At 50.2% G+C, this 21,440-nt stretch overlaps 1 protein-coding gene across 1 annotated transcript in view; it reads left to right on the top strand.

The window, feature by feature from the left end:
- The window catches only part of LOC147702505 (guanine nucleotide-binding protein G(o) subunit alpha-like), a 1,070,398-nt gene that overhangs the window by 19,433 nt on the left and 1,029,525 nt on the right, over nucleotides 1-21,440 (top strand). The gene's annotated exons all lie outside the window — the stretch shown is intronic.

Raw genomic sequence — 21,440 nt, 5'->3', positions numbered from 1 at the left:
CTACCCCGGCTTGATGCAGTGGTGCTGCATGCATACCCCGAGGTGCTGGTAGGCTCGAGTCACAGTGGCTGATCTGCTTCCCCCTTAGGCAATGAGAGCAGGCCCTGCTTTAGGTCAGAGGTGTGCAAAATTTAAGGGCTGCCCTCAACAGCTCATCAAAATTAAGCGCAGGCGGAGAACTCCGCTCCACCACCGGAGGGTGCTGAGAGATTTCCCAACTAAGCGCTCCACTGAGAACGCAGAGCACTCAAACTTCAGAGGTCTCCAGGGTCGGTGCACCATCTCCCTGATGAAAAATTGTAGTCCAAAATCACATCCTAATATTGACAAGAGTACACAATGCAAGTGAGTTCTAAGACTGACAAAACTGCCCATTGTCATAGCGCTCAATGCCCTCTTGGCGCTTGACTAATGCATGTCATTCGCGCACGCTGGTATGTGCCTTGCAGTGATCTCAGAAGTATGCTTGCACCCATTTAAATAGTTGTTTGTGTTCCATTGACCGCCCACTTCGTTTCCACTTCCCCATTAGCCACCCTTTCCATCTCCTCCGCTCTCTCCTTCCCTGCTTTACCACCCCCGATTGTTTGCCCGTACCACCTCCTCCTGATGCCCTGCTCCACTGTCATACCTCCTAAAAACTGCTCCTCTCCTCTCATCTCCGATCTCCTCTTCTCCTTCTCCCTCTCCTCTTCCTCCTCCTCCCTTACCCCTCCCTCCACCATTTTCTTCTGCCTCTTCTATTCTACCCCACTGCTACCATGCCTTCTCCACTCCTGACCCATTTCTGCTCTTCACTGTCCTCTCCCCTGGTAAACTGCCCCTAAGATCCCTCCCCATCTGCCCCGATGTTGCTATGTCCTCAGATCCCTCTCTCCTGACTTGATCTCATGTTCTCCCCCCTGTCCTGCTCCACTGTGTGGGTGGCTCTGTGTGTGTGGGGGTTACTCTATATGAATGACTGTGTGGGTGGCTCTGTGTGGGTGGCTCTGTATGTGTGTGTGGGTGGCTTTGTGTGGGTGGCTCCGTGTGTGGGTGTAAATGCAATAAGTCTCGCATTTGCGAGTGATTAAGCTATTGGCATTGTAAATGACAATGCCATTTATTTATGTTTTGAAAAAAAAATAATAAAAATAATGTCATGAGCAATGCCAATAGCTCTAACATTAACAATGCCGATATCATTGCATTGTAAATGTTTGTTATTTTCATGTGGTTGAGCTAGTTCAGGTTATTTGAAAACAACAACCCTAGATATTTATATGAATTGGCCACCTCAATCTTCTGTTCATTCAAGAACCATTTTAGTTTGAAAACCTTTCTCCCAAAGATCATTATCTTTGTCTTATCTAGTTTTATTTTTTAATTTTTTTTCCTACAATATAGTGATAGAGCATTAAGGTTCCGCTACAGGCCTATCGCTGTATAATTAAGTAAAATTAAATAGTCCGCATAAAGCAGACAAGGTATATGCTGGTACCCCATCTTTGTGAGAAGGACTGGGATAGCTCTTAAAACTTGAGGCAAATCTGATACATAAAGACTGAAAAGGTTATGTTTAGATGTTTTGTATAGTGCGCTTATCACCAGGGAGGTATAGAGGCGCTGAAGTAATTGAGTAGGCCGATCAGATTCCTAGTTGAAAAGCCAGGTCTTTAGTTTCCTGCAGAACTCGAGAAGGGTTGGGTAGGTCATAATGTGGTGAGGAATGTCATTCCAGGATTTGTTGGCGATGTAGGAAAAGGAGCATCGTCCTGCCTGGCTCCTGCGGATGCAGAGTATTTGTGTGACGTGGAGTGAAGCTGAGACAGTTGCCTGGTTGGGTTGGTGGAAGTTAAGGCGGTGGTTGAGGTACGCAGGTCCGACTTTGTATGCCTTGGGGAGTAGTATGAATTGGCATAGTTTCTATACTGGTAGCCAGTTTAGTCCTGTGAGGTGGAGCACTGTCAAAATTCACTCTCTCTGCTCTTGTGCCCACCACCAAGGGGCAGAATTGTGGGACTCGCTAGTTTTCTAATCAGCTTCCGGACATTCCACTCTATGCATACACTGATTTTCAGACTGTTGGTTACTTTTTGGAAATTCCCATCCTGTTACGATCCATTCCGGGTTTTGTGGAAGCCAGTCTGCTCAAGCTAAAACTCTATTTCCTTTAATTCCTTACTTACTGATGCATCTCCACACCTGCAGACCAACGATGTGTAGAGAAATTCAGCTCACCTGTAGCTTGCAGCTGCTTGCCTGCTCACACCTGATGCATGTGATCGCTGTGAGCTTTTTTAAGCCCCAGCTCCTTTCAGTCCAGCGTTGGTTATTGTTGCAGTGCTCCTGTTTGGCTGACCCCTTGTTTCCTGAGTTCCTGAGCATTTGCTATCCTTGTTTCCAGAGTTCCTGAGCTACAGTTATTCGTTATTCCTTGTTTCCTGCTCTTGAGCTGTAGCGAAGTCATTTGTTCCTAACCTATCACTGCCTGCAGTGCTACCTTGCTTCCTGAGCTGTAGATAATCTTTGTTCCTGAGCTAGCACTGCCTGCAGCGCTCCCCTGAATTCTGAGCCAGCACTATTTTAGTTCACCCTTGCGCTTTATCTCCTTCTTTACTTCTTTCTCTTGTGCCTACTTTCTTTCTTTGTTCCAGCTTCTAGTTTGCTACCTTTCTGTTCCTGCTGTCTTAGGCTCTGCTCTGGTGTTCTTGTGTGGTTTGTTCTGCCATGTTTGCCCTTTGTTTTCCTTTGTGTCTTGTTAACCCCTCCCATGCTGGTGACGGAACCGCTCCGTCACCAGCCACGGACGCGCTGTTCTGATGATGGAGCGGTTCCGTCACGGCCCGCAAAGCACGCCTGCGCGGCGCGGATTCCGCGCCTATGCTGGACGTTCTGTTGAGCGGGCGGGGCTGTGACGGAACCGCTCCATCATCAGCACAGCGCACCCGAGACTCGTGACGGAGCGGTTCCGTCACGAGCATGGGAGCGCGCGCGGCTCCCCTACCCCCCTAGCGCTGCGGCGGAATTGCCGCCGCAGCGAAGGGGTTAAGCACTCCTCCTTGGCCATTCATAGCTATGTATTTTGTTCTACACCTTTACTGTTACTGCCTTGTGTGTTCCTGTTTGATCGCCAGGATGCGTGGGCTCAGCCGGCAACCTAGGTGGTGTTTCTTGTCCACTGTGCGTATTATATTTGAGTTACTTTTATAACATTACCATTTTTTTTATTTTTTTTTAAATCTGTTTATTAGCATAGTTTCAAGAGCAGTAGCAGCATACAGTTTTTTACATACAAGCGCAATGTTAATCACGGTGTCACATGCATGCATTTGCTCAGAGCATAGATAGGAGCATAGTACATTCGATTATCTTTTTTATGCTGTCGATAAACTAGAAGAATCTAACAAACCCCGTCTAACCCAGCACCCTCCCTCCACCCCAACAATGTCCCTCCCTTCACTCTCTGGGCAGGTATTTCTTTGAGATATTGACATATGGGTCTCCAGTAACGTTCTGACGCGCAGTGTATGTTCTGATGCAACACACAGGTAGGGTGGGAGAATGTAATCGCAGGTTCGGGGGGCGCCCTAACCCTGTTGCTGTGCACCGTGGGTAGTGACCGTGTATGGGGAGGTGGCTCGTGGTGTAGTACTATTCTAAGCGGCTAATCACTAGCGACTTCTTCCCCCTCGTCATTGCCAGCCTCAAAGACCCCCAAAGTGTCAAACCACTCCAATGATATCGGGATTTTCCGAAGGCCTCTACTCTCCTCTCTCTGTAATGCCTCGCCCTCTGCCTTACCCCAGCGCACTACTTCCGCCCGCCATAAGTCAGGGTTAGGTGGTGTAGATGATTTCCATCTCATCGTGATGGCACGCTTCGCTAGCAACAGGGCCAGGTCCGAGAAGCGCGCCGTCACTGTCCTGGTGCGTGTCGGCGGTCCCAGTCCTAGGAGTGTACTCTCCAGTGTAGGTGGTTGGGGGAGGGTAACCGCCGTCTCAAGCGAGGTATGGACAGTGGTCCAGAAATACCCCAATTTAGGGCATAGCCATAGCATATGTACCAACGACGCGTCGTCTGCGTCGCATCGGGGGCAGTTACTCCTAGTTGCAGGGAACATCACATGCAGGCGGTGTGGAGTCAGGTAAGCTCTATGTAGTATCATCAATTGGATGAACTTGTATTTGGGGTTCCTAGCTACTTTCCTAGGGAATTGAAGTATGCGCTCCCATTCCTTGTCTCGCAGTGGCCTCCCAATGTCTATTTCCCACTTCACCCGCAGTGGTGTCAGTGGAAGTGCCCTACCTGATTTAATGCTAGCTGTGAGCCATCTGGTCAGGTGGCCGCCCGTTCCCATGAGGTAGAGCATTGAGACGAGGGGGTTCGTAATATGCTCCCGTCCGTTAGGCGACCATGTGCGTTCGATGTAGTGTCGGAGTCCGGCGTACAGGAGGAAGGAGCTGTCGGGGACGCCCTGAGTGGTTCTGAAGTCCTCGAAGGATAACAGGCGGCCCTCCGCAAACAGGTCACCTACGTGTGTTGCACCTGCGTCGTGCCAGGGCTCCAGTAAGGTCGCCGTGAGTGTGCCCGAGCCTAGTGGGATGCCCAGTAGTGGGACCGTGGGGGCATAGGGTGTCCCGGGGGACGTGTATTTCAGCGCCTTTCGCCAATACGTGATCGCCAGTTTAAGAAGGGGTAGAGCATTTCTAGGTAGAACCGAGCCAGGTAGGAGCAAGATGTGCACTCTCCCTTTAGCATGGTCGTCCACCGACATATTAATCTCATGAAGATTGCCGCCTGCCACCCAGTAGGCTAGCCATTGTAGCTGGCTCGCGTAATTATAAGCTCTGAAGTCCGGCAAACCCATGCCTCCGGAGCTGGAGGGGAGTTGCAGTTTGGCCAGACCTATGCGTCTGCGGCCACCTCCCCACACAAGTTCGATAAGCAGGGAGTCAAGGGTCTTAAACGTTACCGCCGGGATCTGGAAAGGCAGATTGGTGAAGTAGTAGATAAGACGGGGGAGCATCACCATCTTGGAAACTGCCACTCTACCGGGTATCGAGAGCGGCAACGTCAGCCAAAATTGAACCTGTGACTTCAGTGATCTAATGGCCTTCCCCAAATTGCCATCTATCATCATGCCCGCCTCCCGGTAGATCTGTATTCCAAGGTATCGGAACGTGGTTTCCGCCATCTGGAACATATGGGGGGCGAAAGGTAAAGGGGTCGACCCATCCACGGCTGCAAATGTAAACCCGTAGGACTTAGATTCGCTGATGGCGAGGCCAGAGATCTCCCTGAAATCCTCGAAAACCCGGGAAACTGGGCTCAGGTCACCCCTCAGGTTACGGAGATATAAAATGATATCATCCGCATATGCAGATACAATATGGTCCACACCATGCCGTCGTATGCCATAACGGGGGGCCATTAACCTGAGCCTGCAGAGCAAAGGTTCGAGGGCAAGGACGAATAGGAGAGGGGAGAGCGGGCAGCCCTGTCTAGTGCCCCTGGCAATGGCCATGGGGCCTGAGATTTGACTGGAGGTGCGCACCCGGGCCGTGGGGATGGTGTACAGCAGTCTGACCCATGCTAGGAATTCGGGCGGTATCCCGAATCTCAATAGGGTGGCAAACATATAGTCCCACCTCAAGGAGTCAAAGGCTTGTTTTAGGTCCAGAGAAATGCATCCTTCGGAATCTGCGTCGATGTTGTCTCCGAGCATGAGTTGGGCCAAGCGCCTAAGGTTCATGGCCGTATTGCGACCCGTCACAAACCCACATTGATCCGGGTGGACCAGTTGAGGCACGTATCGCACGAGTCTCGTCGCTAGCACCTTGCTCAATATTTTAGAGTCCGTATTGAGAAGGGACAGGGGTCTGTAATCGGCCATGTGTAGACCATCCTTGGACGGTTTCAATAGGGAAGTGATCAGTGCCTGCATGGATGATTGCGGCAGCGAGGACGTGCGCAAGGCTTCTAGATAAACCGTGTGTAGCCGTGGGGCCAGGAGGTCAATATAAGTGGCGTAAAATTCCGCTGGCAGGCCGTCCGTACCAGGGGCTTTACCCTTTGGAAGGGCTCTGATTGCTTGTCTGATTTCTGCCACAGATATAATACGTTTCAAGTCTTTGTTCTGGTCGATAGTGAGTTGTGGGAGAGTTAAACCCTCCATAAAGGCCGCAAGTGCGGGTTCCGATAAGGGTTGCGGGGGGCTATATAGCGCGGTGTAATAATCCTTAAACGCCGTGTTAATCCCTATTTGAGTGGTAACCGGGCGGTCATATTGGTCCAAAACTCTCAGGATGGGGTGGCTGATCGGGGAGTCCCGCAGGAGGCGCGCTAGTAGAGTACCGGCTCGGTCGGCCTGCGTATGCTGTCTGTTTGTGTACTCCCTATAGTCTATCAGCCGCAGTTCCTCTAGTAGTTCCGCGTGTCTAATATGCGCCTCTTGCAGTGGTGTAAATGGAACATTGGTGCCCGCTGCCTCGTTTTCGAGGGACGCTAGTGAACCTTCTACCTCCCTCAGCTGGTCTATCACCTCCCGTTTTCTCCCCACCTTAACAGTCATAGCAGTCCCCCTGAGACAGACTTTGAAAGCGTCCCACTCTATCTGCCGTGAGCTGGCTGTGCGTGTATTCGTGGAGAAGTAGGTATCTATAGTGTCGGACAGAGCAGATCGGAAGACCGAGTCCTCTAGGAGGTCAGGAGACAGTCGCCAGGTGGGGATGGGGGCCAGGCGCCTACCCCACTGCCAAGTGATTTCCACGGGGTTGTGATCTGAGAGTGTCTTCCCCATGTGCTGGGCCCGGACAATCAGTGCTGTGAGGGGACGGGAGCAGAAGACCTGATCAATTCTGGTATGGAGCTGGTGGGGAGGGGAGAAGAAGGTGTATTCCCTGTCTATAGGGTGCATGCTGCGCCACACATCCGCCATGTCCCAACCCTCAGCCCAACTCGCAAGCGCATCAGCCTGCTTCTTGCTCTCGGTAGCCTGCAAGGGAGGGTGTGACCTATCTAACATGACATCAAGCACAGCGTTGAAATCACCCCCGATAATCCAGGTATGATCAGCCCAGTCCGCAAGCACCCCGTTGACAGTAAACAGGAAGTCCGACTGATTTGTGTTAGGTGAATATACACAACCAATGACAACCGCCTCCCCGTCCAACAGTCCCCGCACAAAAACATATCGACCCTCATGATCAACCCGTTGTTCCAGCAGCTGGAAGGGAAGAGAGCCACGTAACCAAATCGCCGCCCCCCTCGAAAATGCAGAATATGAGGTGGCGAAGAGTTGTCCTCTCCATTTCTTGCGCAACTTCACCGCCTCAGCAGCATTCAATGTGTCTCTTGCAAGCATGCTATCTGAGTCCCCCTTCGGTTGAGTTGTGCCAGAATTCTGTGCCGTTTATGCACTGATCCCATGCCACGCACGTTCCAGGTGCACAATTGGTAAGTGTTAAGAGGTCCCATTCCCACCCGTGTGGCGCTGTAATATGTACCAACTGGGCGATCCCATATGTCCTGCAATGTTAATAGGTGAGAGTGACTCGCAGCCAAGTGTTCCCTGAACAAAAAGGTCCCTGAGCCAACGTACCCAGGGGCCAAACCAAGGTGCCCAACGTGGGCACAATTCAGTCAAGTTCGTGTGCATACCGGGGGTGGTAGGCCTCCGTCGATGGGCACTGAACCGTCTGCGTGAGCACGACAGCCCACTGTACAACGGGCCCCTGCACATACAACCCACATTGCGTAAAGGAGGGGAATAGTCATACGTTACCACCTTGAGAGGATCAATCGCGTCGTAGTTCAGAACTCCTCCGCCATCTGGGCCGTGATCTTCGGGAAGAGTTGCAAGCTGTCTATTGAGCCAGACACCTCAGTGTGGGTGTCGGTGGTGACGGTGAGTCTGTCTCCGGTTGCCCCCGCGTCGTGGGCGGCCAGTGCCTCCTCTGTTAGACGTTGATGTAGGGAGGAAGACGGATGTCCTGCTGTCCGGCGGTCGCAAGGATGCGTCGTTGCCGATGCGCCATGGGGCGAGTGATGACCGGGGCTGCGAGCGACGTCCTGCCGGCCCGGCGAGCCCCCTCGGGTGTCGCTGTGGTGGTCGGTGAACGGGTTCTGTGATGCCGGCGGTGTCAAGGTGACCTCCATCCACTCCGCCGCTTCCTCAGGCGAGTCGAAGAAATGCGATTTGTTATTATGCAGGATTTCGAGCCGAGCAGGGAACAAAAGCGCATATTTCATGTTTCTGTCCCGCAACTTGCGTTTCACCCCAAGAAAGTCGGACCTGGCTCGTTGAACCGTGGGCGTGAAATCGGGGTAGATCGAAATGTTCCTGTCCTCGAAGCGTATCGGTGCGTCCTCTCTGGCCGCCCGCAGGACGGTGTCGCGGTCTCTGAAGTGGAGGAGACGAGCGATCGGGGGCGAGGGGGTGCCCCTGGTTGTGGGGGCCGCGATGGCATCCTGTGGGCCCTCTCCACACTGTAGAGGGCGGTGAGATCTCTCTGGCCCACCAGTTTCTTTAGCCAATCTTCCACGAATTGCGTGGGGTCTCTCCCCTCGCTCCTTTCCGGAATGCCTAGGATGCGGACGTTGTTGCGGCGGGCACGTCCTTCTGCATCGTCCACTCTACCCCACAGCTGCTTTAATTGCTTCTCCACGTTCTCCAATTTCGTGGAGTGTTCCGTCTGCTGCGGGATTAGGTCGTCCAGCGCTATTTTTTGCTCCGCCACTCGGTCTACCAGCTTGTTGTGGTCGGCCTTTAATAGGGATAGGCCGGTCGCCATACTGTCTATGCGCGATTCTAGCGCTTCGCGCGTCGCGCGTATTTCATTCAAAATCAGATCCAGTTTGGCGTCTTGTGACCCTTTACCGGTCGGAGGGATGATGTCCACGTTGGAGGAGGCCAGCGGGTCTTCAGAGCCCGTGGACTGCACGTCTGTCCGGGCGCCCTGGTCCTGCGGCTTGCCCCTATTCCTGCCCATAGTTCTCGTTAGCAGGGTGACACTGCAGTGGATACAGCAGGCCGCCGCGGGTCCACGAAGAGTCCGGCAGAGGATATGCGAGGGCCAGCCACTTACCAGGTAGAGACAGGCGTGGCGCGGGACCCAGGGCTGGTGGGGGCGATGTAGTTTATCCTGGCAGGGTGTCTGCGTGGGTTGAGTCGGCGCGGCGCCGAAGGCTTTGTATGTAGGCGCGATTCTAGCGCCGTAGAGGTGTCGTGGGAGAGGAGGCGATGGGGTCCAGGCCACCGGAAAGTGCGTCTGTTTTGCTTTGCGGAGACGCGGCAAAGGTCAGGGCTGCAGCGCCGGAATACAAGGTCCCAGCTCGTGGCGCTCCACCCCCCCAGGTCCCGGCACCTGTGGTCCGTGAATTCGCAATATGTGACACCTTTCGTCGCGTGGATGCTCCCGATCCTCGTTCCGACGTCGTTGGGGCAGACAAATGGGGTCCGTCAGGGTTCAAGGGCCTTCACCAGGCCCCTACGTGCAGATAAAATGGCGCCTGAATGTTCCTGATGTCTGGCCGATCCTCGAGTGCAATGCGGCGTAGGCAGCCGGGTCACGGCGTTAGTGGTAGGGTGATTGCGCCACTTGCTCCGCTGTCCCTGTCGCAGCGGCGGGACGCTGGAGGCCCGTTGACCCCTTGGGCTGGCGGTCGCGAGGATGGTCCGGTGGCGCCCCCGAGGTCCAGAGGGGGCCGGTCAGCAAGGCAGCCCGTCCGTGCTGGAGTGGCTGTGCGCGGAAGGGCAGCGGAGCCGCAGCGAGGATGAGCACCGCACCGCACTCCGGAGTCGGCCAGGAGAGCAGTAGAAATCCGAGTTTGGGTCCCGAGTGGACCGCGAGTGAGGCTGTGGGTGGGCCGGCCAGGCCGACCACTCCAGGACGGGGCTTCGCTTTGGCCTGAAGGCCGCACCAGATCTCACCGCCGGAGCTCAGCAACGGAGACGTCTCAGAGGGGCTGCGTTGCACCGCTTCCCTCGGTCAGCCTCCGGAGACAGCCTGTGTCGAAATTAGGTGGGATGCAGGCAGGGAAGTGCAGGATAATTAGCTCGTGTCTAGGGCATAGGACGGAGCTAACAAACTACACGTCCACCATTGACGGCTCCAGGCCACGCCCCCCCATCACTTTTATAACATTACCATAGGTATTGGCTCAGTAGACCCTGCCTTTGCATGTAATTCCTATATGGGGGTTTTTAGGTCTCGGCTAGAAGCGAGCGAAGCTCGCTCTCGCCAGAGACCTTATTGTTAGCGACTCAGCTTCCCAGGAGGACAGCACTGGCCGCGCGCGGCGATTTGTTAAGGCCACGCGCACGAGAACGCGCTCGCGGCCAGGTGCTGTCCTCCTCGAAAGCTGCCTCCCTTCCCCGTGTAGGGCGGGCCGCCGCGCTGCCTGCGGCGACCCGGAAGCATTGCCGGCCAAACCGGAAGTAGGTGCTGTCTTGCAGAGCACCGCTTTACAACTCTCTGCTCCTCATTGCCGGAGACGGCTTTTCAAGCTCCTCGTCGCGTCTTGGCATAGAATTTTGTTTGTAACTAAAGTCGGGACATAAACTATCTGTCCGCTAATTCGTGTATATGGTTTCCTAAGAAGGTGCACCGTTTTAATTTTTTTTTGGGGGGGGGGCTAAATACGTTTGTCTGATCTCGATTTAGGACAACGAGAGACGGTGCAAGCATGGCTGTACTTCTCTCCCTCTCACTGGGGGGCTTTCTGTTTCTCTCCACCTTTCAGTCTCCAGGGTGTGGTGTCACTGCGCCTGAACTCGTCGAACGTCTTCGTGTGCAGTCTCAGGTGGGCTCTTGTGCCACTGGTCGGCAGTGTTCATGCGTGGTCACCCTTTTTTTCCTGAGTGGTGATCTGACTCGCTAGGTCTCTGGTGCCTCGAGCCATTCCTCTCCGTGGTTTTTGTGGTCCTGCTGTGCTGCTTGCCAGTGATGTTCTCATAATTTGAAAGCTGCGGGACAGAGCGCAGCTGCTGTGTGTGTGGTTGCTGTTTTTGTTAAAGCTGCATATGGTGCAAAGGTTTTAAATAACTTGGATGGGGCCAACATGTACCTGTCACTTTCTGCATGCCTGGCAACCCATCGACCTTAAACTGTTTTAGGCCTTTGCACACAGAGCGCTTTGACACTTCGGTTTGTCGTACGTGGATGGTTTGCATGCAGCATCGATCCCACGATTGGTAGTGTTCATCATTGCTGGCCTTCGGAGTTTTTCTCTTCCTCCTCAGTCTTTGTATCTGCCTGCCTCTCTCTGTCTAAATGGGTCTCTATTTCTTTCCCCTTGCCTTGCTCTCTGAGTCGGGAACTAATACAAGTGCATCATTCATACACATTAAGGCTTCTCCGTTGCCCCCTCCCTCGTTCCCTGTGTGCCGACGTAGAGGCCTGATTCTAGGTCTTGGTGACCTGAGGCGGTAAACAGTCGCTGGTGTTTCGATTGTTCGCTCGGGTCCTCCTGGGCTACAAACAGCAGGGAGGGCAGGGATACGGGAGACGAAGAGTAACCTGAAATGACTGCTTATCTACGTGTGGCCTCCGAAGAGGTCTGTGCAACCTGCCTGAGTGCCTTTGATCTGAGCGCCCCTCCCACGGGGCCTCAAGCGTTGAACTGTCTCTCTCCAGTGTGCTGTTTGGGTCAGCAGCGATTTGCATAAGGCGGGCCTCTCTCCAGAGTTGCACAGTGTGCGAAAAACGACGAGCTGCAATGCTAGCCACAGGGATTCCACTGGTTTCGATTATGTGCATGTATTTCTCCCATCAGCGATTGATGAAAAGTCATGGGGGCCAAAGGGTATGTGGGTCCCTGGTATGACGTGCCTCCGGATCCAAGCTATTCTTCGCTGACCAGGCCTGGCAAGGCTGAAACTGATCTGAGGTTGCTTGTTCTCTCTTCTGGAGAGGGGCCCTCGCCTGGCAGTTCACTATGGGCTGTACCCAGGAGGAGTAGTACTGCTTTACAGTAAGCAGGCCTCGCTGTAGAATGGCACAGTGTGTGAAAAATGATTGGTTGGAATGCTTCCCAGAGTGATTTACCATGTGGTTTAGACTATTTACAAACATCCTGCCATCACCTTGTAGGTGTTTAACCTGGATTAATGCAATTTGTGGCGTGGCACAATCCCATACCCAGATCTCGAATGGTAAGGAAGTATACCACAAATAAGTTCCCTGATCTGTGGGGCAGGCAATGCTTACTTTCTTTTGGTGGTTGCAGATGAGGAAGGGGGAGGGAGCGCACCAGGACTCCTTTTTCATCAGACTTTGATGCTGGGCGAAAGAGAGGATATGAAAATATTTACAAAAGGAGAAAGAGATGAAAGAGATATGAAGTTACAGGAAATACATGTGGTGGGAGAAAGAGGCGTGAGGTAGAATGAAGACTAGACTGCCTTAGTATTTCCCACATCCATATTCTGCAGCACTGACGGTGTACCACAAAGAAAAACATTGGCCTGCTGCGCGCACACAAGTGTGTGTCCATTTCTATATACGTAGCAAAATAAGCATTGGGCCTAGGTGTGTGTGGTACGCACAGTGCACATCTACTCTGTGGGACCAAGAAATGTACAGAACAATGAAACCAGAGCAGTGGTTTACGCATACTGTGCTAAATCCTATATTAGTGAAATGTCCCACAAGTGCCATACTGTGATCCATAGCACAAGAATAACACAGTTCATATTATTTTACAGTAGCCAACACAGAGTATTCACATCTGAATTGCGTGTGGCTCAGCGCAGAGTATTCCAATACTCCCTGTGAGAATAGGTATTTAATTTGTATATGTATGCATTGCAAGTTTAGTTGTTATGGCTAAAATTGTTCCAGTTGATCGTATCACAATAGTGCAAGTGTGCAGTACTCTAATGTATATTTTAAGATTACACTCACACAACACTCTGATCTACAGTAGAAGATTGGCACAGATATAATATTCATATATGTAGCTTGAGTGGCCCAATTAAACAGCCTTTTGAACTCTAGTATGACAATCACCTGTTCCTTTCATTTCTTGGATGAATGAGTAGCGGTCGCGTGGTATCTGTACTTTTATTTTGAAATGTAAGTAGTGAGAAACCAAGCATCCTTGCAAAAGCTGCATTATGACTGTCCTGCCCAGCAGGTGGCGCTCTGGTGCTCTGCAGCAAAACCGGGCTTCAGTCCATTACCAAATGCAGCCTATACCCTTCCCTCTTCGCATAGCCGCATCCTGTCCCCTACTCCAATAACAAACCATTGTTTGTTAACATGGCTGCCAACCTAACTGGACATCGCCTCCGGTCCCTTTCGAGTTTTAGACAAACTCCTGATTCACTACATGTATGCGTAGGTCCTCACAAGCGGCAGGGCCAGGCACCAGGCATGTGCCTCGTGCCCCCTCCGCAGAGTTGACGCTGCGACTCTTGCCAGCTCCTTTGCCGGGGCTCCCTCTTGGTCAAGGGAGCCCCGCAACACTTGCGCAACCTCCTGCTGGCGACCCCGGGGCTCTCCACCGCTCACAGGAGCTCGGGCCGCAAGACTCATTTACTCCGCCTGCCTCCTCTTCCGGTGCGGACGCGGCCCGCCCCGTCACAGGCTACCTTGCATGACTTCCGGTGCGGCCGGATTCCGGGGGCATTTTCTGCCACACAGACCTCCACTAAATGCCTGAACTCGTGTCCACCTGTGCCAAAATGCTCATGGCCCGTTGTCAACAAGCCCGGTGTGATAGCTGATTGTACAGCTGCGTCTCTCTTTATCCATGCTGGGTGGGGGTCCTGGCCATTCAAATATTCATCTGTGTAGGTGTAAGAAGCGCATATAGTGATCCCGGCTGAGTAAACATGCGCACACTGTGTGGTACCTACCATTGCCGGTGCACACTGCTTGATTTGCACATGTTCAGGATACCTGCATGCACTGGGTCTGCAAATGTGGGAATGCATACAGTCACAACTGGCACAAACTAGGTTTGCGTTTGTGAGTTGAGTTAGCACCTCTCTAGCCCTGAGCATGCTGTGTGTCTATGAGGCATGCGCACACTGGGTGTGTGTCTGTAAGCGTGTACTGGCTGAGCGTGCGCACCTTGTGCCAGAGTGTGAACAGAGCCAGATCTATTCATAGTAGGTGTGCATATACAGTCCAAAAACTAACAATCAGCAGGAGTGTGACAGTGAGTGTGCATTAACTCAGCTCTGTTCATATTAGGTATGTGCCTGAGTGTGCGCCACCCCAACACTGCCCTGTTTGGAAGCATACATACAGCCACAAGAGTTTCATACAGTTGGTGGTTCACATGGGTGCACACTGCTGATATACTTACAAGCTCTAGGTGCTGTATTACACCATGCCTGCATTACAAGTTTGTCTCTGATTTTGCACTACCCTGTCTCTACACATAATGTGTGTGTGTCTGATTGCGCACACAGCCAGTGGGACAGGGGTTTAGCACTGCACATGCCTATATTTTACAGCAGAGGAGGTGACCATCCATGTCACTCTTCGGAAACCCATTTCATGATTCTAGTATACATTTGTGGAAGTGGTGTGATCCCACATAAAGGCCTCTTGGTCCTCTTAATAATTCATGTTCTGCATTGTGTTCAGCTTCACACTATGGCACAAAAGTGAGCCAGCCGTACCTAGCGTATACTCGCTGTACATCCTCCAGCACACATTCCTATGTTTAGACAGCAGCACAGACATCAGACATGCAAGCGCATTCTTTTTAAAAACAAAAACATAGAAAAATAATGTCAGAAGCAATGCCAATAGCTCTAACTTTAACAATGCCGAGACCATTGCATTGTAAACGCTTGTTATAGTCTGTATCGGTAACCGCAATAGTGGGAGCTTCAGGCTTACTGTGTGAAGCTCCTGAGAGCTTTACCCCTGCATTCCCTAATGTTGTGTGTGTGTATATATGTATATGTATGCAAATCCAAATGGAATCTCCATCTGCTCTCCAGCGTCGTGCACGCTACTTCAAACACCAAAGGAACCACGAACCACAATCTTCAGGCAAGTATTTTATTTTCTGTTGTTTTTCCTCCTGACGCGTCTCGGGCACCACTAGCCCTTGTTCACATGTACAGAGGGTAACAAACGCCATTTTCTTTTATATGTGATGCACAACCTCGTGATAAACATTAAAAAAATACCAATGTATGAGTCCAACATGAGATATATAGTCTTTCTTTGATCTGTTCAGTCGTCTTTTTTGTTCCTTCTTTTTAATTTTTATACATTTTTCTCTTTTCAGTTGTATATTTTATTTCACTCGATGTGGTGTCCCTTCACCATTGTAGGTATAGTCATAGCCCAATTCATGTCCTTTGATTAGGTAATCAGTCCGTAATAAATATTTTGACTATTTCAATACAAGGATACAGTTGATGATTTCATATTAATCTAAAATGTTAAAGTATAAAATATATAAAATTCTAAAATGTGTTTTTAAATATATTGCAATACAAAATATATATCACGATGTGCAAAATCCGCAAATTATTACCATTGTATCATATCCTTTCCCCTTTGGTCTACATACAAGTACCTCATTAAAAGAGAAAATATATGAATGTACCCAGATCTGCTAGTAGATATATCCATACAGAAAGGGGTCTTTCATAACTGTTTGACCATCACTGCTTAAATGCACTTTCAATTACATCTACATAATGGACCTCTCCCTTATTTCATGTCTACCTCTGACCACCACAACTGACCTCTTGCTCTGAATTTACCTGAAAGAAGACCCATATTAAAATTCATTTGTGTGCAATCCGCAATATTCATAAAGTGCCAATACTAAAAGTGTTCTACCTAACTCTTCAATCATTGTTATTAAAAACGTTTGTGCAAGGAAATTAAGTCCATGGACATGGTATACATCAAGAATTGAATAAAATCCACTCCTGAATGTATCACACAGACCATAGGTCGCTGCTCATCTGATTATTAAAAACGTTTGTGCAAGGAAATTAAGTCCATGCACATGGTATACACCAAGAACTGAATAAAATCCACTCCTGAATGTATCACACAGACCATAGGTCGCTGTCATCTAATTATTAATGTGCAACGAAACTGACAATAGTAAAACCATACATTTCTCAAAAATGTAAGGGAATCCCACTAGAGGAGGCTGAGCGCCATTTTAAAGAAAATTGTGCAGGTCTTCGGTATTGTACAGGCCATGCAGAAACTTAGTATCACGCTCTAGGATTAATTTTGTCTCCAGTTGTGTCAGGGCTTTTTCGCGATCTCCTCCCCGGCGCTGTTTAGGAATTGCCGCTGCCACAAAATAACTAAAGCAATTTAAGTCATTGTTGTGCATTTGCTTGAAGTGGCGAGCTACTGGATATGAGGAGTCGCTGTTCACTATAGCACGTAGATGCTGCACGATCCTGACATGCACCTGCAGCCTAGTACTGCCCGTGTACCTCAAATCGCAGGTGCACGTCAGGATGTACACAGCGTACTCAGTCCTGCATGTGAAATTGCCCCGAATTGCAATTTCATTTGGGCTAAATGGTGACAAATAGTGTGTTGTATTCTGCCCAAATTTGCAAGCTCTACAGGTAGAGCATATGCTAAAACCATTCTTTGGCTGTAGCCAAATTTTGGTTACTGCCAATTCTGGGCACGCTTTTCCAATCTGTGTGCGCATAGAAATGCCCTTCCTGTACGTGACAGTAGGTTGCGATGGTAATAGAGTGGACAACACCCCATCTGTTAACACAATTGGCCAGTGCCGTTTGACTATTGCCCGCACCTTCCTTTCTTGTTAACTAAAGGCACTAATCAACCTTGGGGCAGAATGGTCATCTACAGGTTTCTCACCCTTGTTGGTAAGCAGTGATTCTCTAGATCTTTCATTCGTTATATTAATGGCCTTTTTAAGAATACTGTCGTTGCAACCTTTGTTTTAATCTTTGATAAGCCTCCTCTGTATATTTATTCAAGTCCTCCTTATTGTTTCAAATTCTTTTAGGACGCAGGAATTCCCTGTATGGAATATTATCAATCATGTGTTTGGGCTGAGAACTGCTTGCGTGTAAAGTTAGGTTCCCAGCAGTCTCCTTTCTATACAATGAAGTGCCCAATTGGCCATCCCTTTGGTAAACCCTACCGTCTAAAAACTCAATGCTCTTCTTACTGATGTTAGAGGTGAACTTCAGGTTAACAGTATTCACGTTATTCTGACGAATAAAATCAGATGCACTCATTTCACTGCCTCGCCACACAATAAAAACATAATAAATGTAACGCATCCACTACAAGATATTCTCATTAAAAACGTTAGCATGTATTACTTTGAGGACCTGCTCCTCCCACCAGCCAACATGTAAACATGCATAGCTGGGGGAGACGCAAACCCCCATTGCAACTCCTCTTTTCTGTAAGTAAACATCATTGCCAAATTAAAAGTATTTATTGTGCAAACACCATGAGATCAAATTTAAAAGCATCTTGTTCTGTCGATAAAACTCGATAGGTCTCATATCTAAAAAATGCTTTATAGCTGACAATCCTGTAGAGTGTTCGATACTAGTATACAAGGATTCAATTATCTAATGTAATGAAAAGTAAATCCTCGGACCATTCTATGTCTTGAATCTTTCTTAAAACATCACATAACTTTATTCGCGCAGACCTCCAAAAAATGAACGAAAGGGTGAAACAAGTGGAAGTGGTAACCAAATCCTTGGTGGAGGATGTGTCGGATCTGCAGGTGGAAATGGAGAAGCTGCAGGCTGATAATAAATTGCTCAAAGAGAAGCTGGACGACCAGGAAGGACGCTCCCGGAAGAACAACGTCCGTATACTAGGAGTTCCGGAGTCGGAAGCTACGGGTGCTATAGACCTCTATGTGGAAGACTTGATCAAGAACCAGCTTAATCCCAAGGGCCTCTCACACTTTTTTCTGTGGAAAGGGCCCATAGAGTGCCAGGAGGGAAGCCGAAACCAGGGGGCCCGCCGAGACCAATCTTAGCGAGACTCTTTAATTTTCGCGATCGAAATCCAAAACTTCAAAATATCCTTCTTCCCGGACTACACGGCTGAGGTCTTGCGGAAGAGGAGGACATTCCTGGAAGTGAAAAGGACACTGCGAGAGCAAGAGCTGCCCTACTCAATGCTGTTCCCGGCCCGGCTTTGGGTAGTCGCCGACAAAAAGGTCTGGTTCTTTGACTCCCCAGAGGCAACCAGGGATTGGCTCGAGGGCTGGCGCACCGCGGGACCTCCGCGTAGGACCAACAGAACAAACCACGGACATCGCAACGACAGTCGAACTGGGTCACAAGCATCAGGCAGAGGAGGCGTGAGCAAGTCGCCGACACATGAACTAACTGAGGCTGACGGAGGGGAATAGCATGGAAAGCCCAAAGAAACAATGGACGCTGACTTCTTTTATTGACTATAATTGCACAAGAGTCGAGTCGTGGTTGGACGCTGGCCTGGGTGGCCCTGAAGAGAGCAGGGATGCCGCCTGCCCGGGGAGACGCTTTTCCCCAACGTGCAAGTACTCTGGTTTTGGGATGGGTTAAGCGCTCTGCTCAGTTGGGGAGGCGGGCAGTTGAAGGTCCGTTAAGCAGGGAGGCAGGGAGGGGGAGGGAGAGGGGGGGTTGTTTGTTGATTGTTAGAAATTCACGACGACGGTCGAGAAATGGAGTTTTACATTTGAGTAATCTAGCTGATAAGATGAAGCAAAAGGTCCGGGTCCAGAGCCTGGATACGCTCATATACGTCTGCATGATTAGAAATGACGGATGGTCTGATACGTAGTGCAGAGGGGGTCGAGTCACAATCACATGGCTCCCCCCTACGAATACTGACATGGAATGTAAGAGGTCTGGGAGATAAGGTGAAACGTGGCCTGGTATTAACCGCACTAAAGAAGCAAAACCCTAGCCTAGTACTACTACAAGAAACACATTTAACGGGGGGCGTCCAAGGCCCTGGACAGGAGAGGATATAAGATGGTCGTTCATTCGGAGTTTACTTCAGGCTTTCGGGGTACTGGCATTTTAATTAAGAAGTCCTCGCAATTCATCCCCCTAGGCACAAAGACTGACGGGCAGGGTTGCTTCGCAGCCCTACAGGGACAATGGGAGGGACGACTTCTCAATGTGGTATCGGTGTACATCGCACCGTCACTTCACTCAATAAAGCTTCCAGCACTAAGTGACTTTTTACTGACCCTTCCCGAGGGAGACGTAATTCTTGGGGGAGACTTTAATGCCACAATAGACACACAACTCGACAAATTCCAGACGACGGGCCCGATTGGGGGACTTTCCCGGTTTCAACGATTCTTAATAGCTATGGGTCTAATAGACATCTGGCTGCATGTCCACCCTCAGGAGAAGCAATACACATTTCACTCCACGGTTCATAACAGTCTATCGAGAATTGACTACTTCTTAGCGCTAGGTGACGGCATACAACATGTAGATGCCATAGATATCCACCCTAGAGGCATATCGGACCACTCTCCAATCACCCTGACAGTCTCCACTCAAGAGAGGTCTCGAAAGCGAATTTTTCCCATATAAGCAGCATATTTCAAGGTCCCGAAGGTCAGGAAGGCTCTTCAGAGGGCGACAACACAGTACTTCGAGGAAAATGTCGCCTCCGTGCTTTCTTCGGAGGTACTATGGGAAGCATATAAGACGGTACTGCGGGGGCAAGCCATAAACTCGATCATGGGCCACAAAAGGAAAAAAGCAGCAGAGCTGGCCAGGCTCGGATTGGCTCTTCGAGACATGACAACTATACATGAGGCAAATCTTACACCGGACACGTCACACACACTTTCTCTCCAACAACAACTATACACGGATCACGTCCGTCATTAAGTGAAGGGTCAAATAGCTGACACACAGAACAGGATATACGATGTAGGGGACAAGGCGGGAAAGATGTTAGCCTGGCTGGATAAGAGGGGGGGAGCTCAAGGGGCATCCAGCAGGTGAGGGATAGCCTAGGAGTGATTCAAACAAGCCCTGAACGAATAGTGGAATCACTGGCGGTACACTTCGAAGAGGTTTATACCCCCGAACGGGAAATATAGGCTGACATGGCTAGGGCAGCTTTAGAACAGATAGAAACTCCGACACTACAGCCAGAGGCATCAGCTGAATTGGATGCGGACATAACTAGGGACGAGATACACATGGCTATACGAGCACTGAAGCCCGGCAAAGCGCTCGGACCAAATGGCATTCCAATAGAATGGTATCAGACCGCATCGGAGAAGCTAAGTGAACACCTACTGGCTATGTATGAAGAATGTTTAGAGAGGGGCGAACTTCCGCTCGACCAGAGAATATCTACCATAGTAGCGATTCCCAAGCCTGGGAAGCCGCAAGAGGAATGCTCCTCATATCGCCCTATCTCTTTGCTTAATGCAGAGGTTAAAATTCTGGCCGAACTCCTTGCTACCCGGCTGATGGCACACCTGCCCGACCTCATACATCCGGATCAATCTGGATTTATGCCTCACAGAAACACGGCAATGAACCTCCGCAGAGTGCACGGGGTGTTGGCGAGGGCAGACACGATCCCTGAACAGGCGGTCATACTGGCCCTGGATGCAAAAATGGCCTTCGACCTAGTAGAATGGAATTATTTGTTTGAGGTCCTGGCTTGTTTGGGTTTCGGCTCGAAATTTATATTGTGGGTCAGACTACTATATACTAAGCCGGTTGCTCATGTGGTAGCAAATGGTCACATTTCGCGAACATTCCGCCAGGGCTGCCCCCTCTCACCATTGCTCTTTGCAATCGCTCTAGAACCCTCAGCAACTCTGATAAGAAAAACACCACTACTTAAAGGAATACATTGGAAAGAGGGCTGGGAGGACTGACTCTCCCTTTATGCGGACGACATGCTGGTGTACCTAACAAACCCACAACGTGGGGTGCCGGCACTCCTGACCCTCTGTGATGCCCACGGTAAAATCTCAGGGTATACGTTAAATTGGAATAAATCAGAGATGTATGTTCTGAAAGGCCCGGTCCCGGCATTTGGCGCAGAATGCCCCTTAAGGGTAGCTGGCTCCTCCTTTAAGTATTTGGGAATCCACATTACAATGGACCCAACGGAATGTATGCAAAAAAATTTGGCGCCACCCATGGAGTGGCTTAAACAAGACGTCAAGTTCTGGGCGGGGTTGCCTTTAACGATGCTGGGTAAAGCGCGCTTTATAAAATGATGTCCTTACCCCGTTTTTTGTACATACTAGAGAACACACCGTATCCAGTGGCACCAGGATACTTCAGGAAGGTGGCGGCCTTGGTATCTGGTTTGCTATGGGGCAACCGACCGGCGCGTATCGCACAAGCCAAAATGCACAGGGGATGGTACAACGGGGGAATTGCACTGCCGAATCTCAAATTATATTATTGGGCGGCTCAACTCAAGCCCATTAATCAATGGATCCATGTTTCACAAAACGAC

This window comes from Lissotriton vulgaris, chromosome 7 (assembly GCF_964263255.1).
Source record: "Lissotriton vulgaris chromosome 7, aLisVul1.2, whole genome shotgun sequence".
Taxonomy (NCBI): domain Eukaryota; kingdom Metazoa; phylum Chordata; class Amphibia; order Caudata; family Salamandridae; genus Lissotriton; species Lissotriton vulgaris.
This window is presented reverse-complemented; position numbering and strand designations above follow the sequence as displayed.